Source organism: Miscanthus floridulus, unplaced genomic scaffold (genome assembly GCF_019320115.1).
Source record: "Miscanthus floridulus cultivar M001 unplaced genomic scaffold, ASM1932011v1 fs_149_3_4, whole genome shotgun sequence".
Taxonomy (NCBI): Eukaryota; Viridiplantae; Streptophyta; class Magnoliopsida; order Poales; family Poaceae; genus Miscanthus; species Miscanthus floridulus.
Genome location: NW_027096275.1, coordinates 29,689 through 36,297, shown reverse-complemented (window position 1 = coordinate 36,297; position 6,609 = coordinate 29,689). Strand labels below are relative to the sequence as shown.

The window sequence follows — 6,609 nt, the reverse complement described above, 5'->3', positions numbered from 1 at the left end:
TCATCAAGAGCTTAAGTACATTTCAAACTGCTCGGTGGACACCTGACACACCATGGATAGCACAGTAGTACAACAGCATAAAGTTCTTACATATATATCCCAGCGGGCTCCAATTTGCAATCATTGGTAACACATAATTTAATTTCCAGAATGAATTTCTAGCAACAGGTGTCGAAGCCTCTCTCTCTCTCTCTCTCTACATAAGCTAACCTATTGCTGATGGCTGGCGGGCTGTTTGTGTGACGATTCCTCCACATGAAAGCTGAGCAAGTCAACGGGGGGTAAGCAAAGATGTCGCTTACAAAACTGGTGTGACAACAATCCAAGGTGCTGTGGATGCGCATCACCTTGGCGAACATAGGTGGAAGATCTGACAATCTGGTTTGTATTTGTTCTCGGATGTCGCCTCTTCAAATTTCTTCAGTGGCCCTTCGTTCTCTGTCAAGCCAGTCTGGACGAAGTATCGTGTCCACCATGAAGAACTCCGCAATTTTGCCTGAAGACAAATGAGGTAGATTTTGTCAGTGAAAGAATCTAATTTGCTGGTCACGACAAATCTTCACCAAAAAAGATTATGGTGTTCAGAATGCACGGTATATTCCATTATGGCGTGGAACAAACAAATACTTGGATTAGACAATCAAAACAGCACAACCAACAGTCTCTGACCAACACCAAGTCACCAACTATCAATAGCACTAACAGTATCGTACTACGGTGTGGAACCAACAAAAAAAATACAGCCATAACACAACAAAACTGCTAAAGCAAAAGGCTCTAAACAATACCCGCCATCAATATTCAATGACACTGACAGATTTGGCAACATGTGTATCAAATTACGTCATAACACACCCTTAGTCAATATAATAGATCTAGTCTAATTTTGAGATGCCAAACATCCACACAGAAATATGTCATGTAAACAATATTACTAGAGCAGTAATTTCTAGACCGTCAGTGTTTATACAATGTTGCTGTATCATGAACAGGAAATGCGTAGAATAATAAGTTTGGCTTAGTAAATTGGACATCTTGTAGTTAAGTCATATGCAAAACAAATTTGCATGCTATCAATATAAACCATATATGCATACCGGTCTTCCAAATTTTGGTAGTTCTGAGACCTTAGCTTTTTGCTGACCTGGATTGCCTGTAAAGAAGAAATGAAACAAACATTTCTCAGATGATCTAAGCCATCCAGGTATACCATAAAAAGTTATGTTTAAACATTTGGTAAATAATGGTATAAAGAGAACAGGAGTAGAGCATTATTCAGGGCCTAGGTGGATTGCCAACTTTGAATGACTACTCAAAAAGGAATATAGATCTGTTTGAGCAGAAAAGTTTCAACTCCAGTACCCAGCACAAGAGTTCAATCATGTACCTAAACTACCTACTCCAGAGACAACACATTAAAAGTTGATAGCACTTTGAACTCCAAGACGATAGTATCATCTGAGGTTGCACTACCCCAGATTTAAATCTGTCATCTTAAGATAGAAACACATACTACTTTTAAGGTTCATCCTTGTATCATCTGATGTTGCACTATCACATATTTAAATCTGTTTATCTTATGATAGAAACACACACTTCTTTAAGGTTCATCCATATGATTTCTTTTTATTGTTTCCACTTGGAAAGAAAATCCAACCAGTTCAAGACACACAGCTAAGATACATAGAGTTCTTAATACAGTTAAAGAAAGACACGTGGAAAAACAACAGCGAGAATATTTCAAGTAAAAGATGGTTTGTTTCAAATATAACAGCAACCAAAGGAATATAAACAATCATAGTATATTACCATTTGCTGATAGTAGAGAAGAACACATGGTCACTTATTAAAAAAGAAAAAAGCTCTTTTACCAGTACAAAGGTACAACAATTGGTATGCATAGGTCAAATGAGAGTTTTCCCAGAAAAAGAGAAGGCAGTATATATTTCAAGAAAAAACACGTACCAGCAAAAATAACAAGGCCATCTGTGGAAACCCTTGCTAAATCCGGAAGCGTTTTGTTCAGATACCTTGGGGTCAGATAATCTAAAGCATCTGACACAACAACAAGATTAAAAGAATCTGGACGGTATGGAAGGGGGGACTTAATATCAGACATACGGACAAAGCCCTTGCGCACGAGGCTTTTGCAAGTACTGTCAGTATCCTCCAAATCATAAGGCTCCACTCCCCAAGCTTCAACCTTTCCTTCTTTCAACAAATTAGAAACTACTGTACAACTATCAGGGCCTACATGGAGAACCTTTTGCATGGCATTGCCATAATGCCTTTTTAAGATATGGGAGCGCCCGCATAACTTCTGATGTGCAAGAACCTGGATGCAGATGTAGATGGGAAAGTCTGAGATTAAGAGGAGAACAAAACTTCCCTCATCAACATGTTGGGAAAGAAAAATGTGAATATGACTAAAGAAATTAAATAATCATTCTACTATCCACTGCAGTATTGGCCAACTCAACTTGCAGTTTGACTTGTATTGTGCTCATAATGACCAATTTCACAAATCATGTACCTAATGTACAAAATTAGCTACTAACCTTCCTGATCATATGGGAGTAAAGAAAAGGGGTAAAAAATAAATCCATTTTGTTTAGTTACCAAGAATCAGAGAACCAAATCATAGTGGCACAGCGGAGTTTCAGTGTCCGGGGGGGGGGGATCCTATTTATCATGAGGTTAATTACTGTTACTAGTACTAAATGCACTACTAGATATTTCATAGCCTACTGAAGAATACCAAACATCAAATCAGCTACAAAGGAAATAGGACAACTGCAGCAAAAGCGGAGGCAGAACAACATAAATGCAGGGTCTCAATAGGATATTGCTCTTAAGGATAAGCATACAGATTGTGTCTGAGATTTTAGGGTAACTGCACTACTAAACAATGCTAAGATAACAATAACATAGCCACGAGTAAGATATATTGTGATATTGAAGTAGCGTCTTAATTGCAAACTACAATAGCAAGTGCAACTTTGTAATCATAGAGAACAAAAAAATTATTTCAGGCTGCAAGTCTAATGACACATTAAAGAGCAAGTTTAAGGGAGAAATCAGAATTTTGGATGACTAAAGAAATAACATCAGCATGTGATTTGCCACCCAAAAAGAGAAGTGGAAGGGAGGAAAAAAGTGTACCTTCAGACCTGGTCACAGCCTCTCTGCTTGTAACAGTTACACCTGGCCATTAAAGAAAGAGTCAAACAAGAAGTACAAGGAAACACTGATTGGTTTGTTTTTGGTCTTTTGGGACAAACCACAGTACATGCCAATAAGATAGAACAATCATAATTGATAGGTGCCAATTCAATACATACTGACTTTAAGTCAGTTTGCTTTCGATGTTGCATGATAATACATATGCATTATTACTTTTCAACAAGCAACTAGCAATTGTGCATGGTTGGTGTGTCCCCACTCTCAAATGTTGTACTGACTACAAAACAGTTGATGAATTTGATTTAAAAAGTCGTAAACTCTTTCGCCACCCTACAGCAAATAACTTGATTTGTACATGTCACAAGCCATGTTCTATCGCCAAGTAGCAAGCACAGACTTTTCGTAATCCAACATTAATCAGGAAAATTGAGTGAGCAAGTCTAACCCAGAATCTTTAACCGACCTGAGCCGCTGTTGAAGTAGGAGATGAGAAGAATGACACCCTGCATGAGCACATAACACCATCAACATCCGGAAAATTACAACTAACAGCAGTAGCAGTTGGGTAACAGACAGAGAGCTAGAATTACCAGGACGACGAGGGCAATGGTGAGCACGGGAGGCGAGCGTGACTTGGGATGGAACAGGCCGCCGACGGACGGCAAGGCCCCGTCCGACACCCGCCGGCTCGGGTTCACCGACCTTCTGGGCATCCTCCCCTCCCTCTCTCCCTAACCCGACCACCCAAGCTCTCTGTCTCTCTCCCCCCTCGATCACCTGGTCACATGAACACAGCGTCGCTCAGATTATATTAGCCAAAATAAAATGGGAAATCTCACACAATGCCGCGGCACGGGATGCATCCGCAGCCCGCAAGGCCCCGCAAGGCCGTAGATCGGAATCCCTTCTCGCGCAAGGTGGCGGCGGCGGCGGTACCTCTGGCAATGGAGGCGGCGCGGCGGCGGCGGTCGGAGACGAGGAGGAGGAACCCGGCGCTAGGGTTGCCGGATTGGGGGTGGATCTGAGGCGCGGAGGTGGGGCGGAGTGAGGCGGGGCGGAGTGGGGTGTGGGGGGGGAGGGGCAGCCAGCGGGTGGCGATCCGGCGTGATAGGGACGGCACGGGAATGGGATTAACTTTGCTGAAGCTCACACGCAGGGGAATAAAGAGCGTCCTGCTGTATGCGACGGTGGCAGATCAGCACGCCATTAGCGACCGAGATGAGGATTAGTGGAGCGCGGCCCGAATTCCGAGGGTGGGGTGGAGGAGATTTTGTTCGGGGATGTCGGTCGTCGACGTGTCGTGGCCTAAGTGACACTGACTGGTGGGCCCCCCGGTCTTTTCTATTTCCTTTTTGTGTGTTGGTTGCCGGCCCGGGTGGGTTTCGGCCCAACCCCATCGTGCTCGTCCAGAATGTTGACTGCTCGTCACTGGTCAACGCACAAATGGCCATTCGTAAGCCTGCCATGGCATCATTGATCAGGTTTCGGTGTACCTAACACTTACATAGTTGCGGACTGATAAATTAAATAAAAAAAGTTGCACGCTAAAAAAAAGAAAGAGAAAAGAAACGCAGCTGAGTCAACATACCAATGTGCTAATGTTAGCGTTATTTGTTTAGCTTATAAGCAGTACTTTTTCAGCTAACAAACAATTTTTTTTTCTCAAAACAAATCAGTCAACTTATCAAGCAAATAGACCAGTAGAAGTCTCAGAGCCCTGCGTTAATGCATGAAATATGACCAACTAAAAAATCACCCATCTAATCTAAATCCAACCACCAATACTCATCCTCAACCATAGGATCGAATATCTTCTCCCTTATTGCACCTGTAGGATAGAAAATGTGTTTAACATTTGAGTTTAGATTCTAAACAATTGCATTTAGCTAGTAGTAACAGCATTGTATTTGGGTGATTAATGATTGATCGCAGGGGCGGATCCAGAACGGGGCTGCGTTCCGGGCTGAGCTGCTGATTCACGTTCAAAATAGTCTGATCTTGCTTCTTAGACCTCCTTCTGTCTAATTAAGATCATAGTTTTTTAGGCTAAACACCACATAGGTTACAGGGGCTACATGGACTCGCCCCGGGCTGCAGCCCGGGCCCTGGATCCGCCCCTGATTGATCGTCTGATACCCTTTCTAAAGTATATGGCCATATGTGTTTTTTTTGCACGCTTTTGGTTTAGGTCGTGTATATTATTCGCCCCAGCTAAAAAAAAGTTCTGGCTCCACCACCGGTTTGGACCTGAGTGACACATCAAACAAGAATGGCATGTTTGGATTGACAGATGTATTGATTCGGAATCATTCAAACCTATATCCAAACCTAGAATGGCCGTTTTGTTTGCATCATGAGTTGATATGCCCTTCTACTTGAATGCTTGGCTAAAAAATTACTCCATCTATAACCTCTCCTGTTTAAATGCACTAGAACTTATTTTAACAATTTTTTTAGCTTATTAGCAATTAGCTCTTATATTCAAATATGATCAAGTACGTATCACTAAGCTTTCAAACCGTCCGCTGGTTCGGTGATGTCAAAAGACCACTGGAGTACACGTTGGCGGCGTAAGTATAGATTTGTAAAATCCATAAAAATATAAATTCGTAAAGAAACGGAAAATATATAGAAATAAAAAAATGAGACGGAGCACCGTTTAACCTACTGCGAGAATGAGACCGAGAACAGTGCATGATTGCGTGACCAAAAGCAACGATCGCGTGACATCACGTGAGGGTGAGGAGACGAAAGCAAATCGCGCACGACGGCACGAGAGCGTGGATAGAATCGTGCGGCCCAGCCCACTGCGGTTTCCACTTCAACAAGAACGGCTCGATCCGTCGTGCGTTCAAAAAAAATTAGAGTTTTTTTAATTCATGCCATTACAAAATCTTTAGTTTTGAAAGACGTGTTACAATTCATAACATCTGACATTATAATTTTATCTTTTCCACATCCATACCATTATCTACGACTGTCGCATACAAAAGCCCACTGGGACGTATGCATACAGCAAGGCATGAGGACGTAAAGTCCCGTCTCCTCCGTCAGACCTTGACCGCCCGCACCCGTCCCTCCCGGTCCAAGTGCCCCGCCGGGTGCCATGGCGGGCAGCAACGATGACAGCAGCTTCAGCGTCGTCCGCCTCCGCGTGTTCTTCGGCGGGCCGTACCTCCTCCGCCTCGCCGCGGACGCCGCGACCGTGCGCCTCATCCTGCGCCGGCAGCCGCACCTGCTGCCGTTCCTGGAGCACCAGGCCACGGCGCCCGACGCCGAGCAGTGGGCGCCGCCGCTGCACGCGGCGGCCACGAGAGGGGGACTGCGGGGAGGTGAGGCGGCGTCCGGAGGCGCTGGCCGAGGGTGACCGCGAAGGGAGGACGGTTCTGCACGCAGCGGCCGCGGCCGGCGAGGCGGAGGCGATGG

The 6,609-nt window shown here is 44.1% G+C and overlaps 1 pseudogene; it reads right to left on the bottom strand.

Moving 5' to 3' along the window:
- Nucleotides 1–4,412, bottom strand: LOC136530509 (probable pectin methylesterase CGR2; annotated as a pseudogene).
- Nucleotides 4,413–6,609: the final 2,197 nt, after the last annotated feature.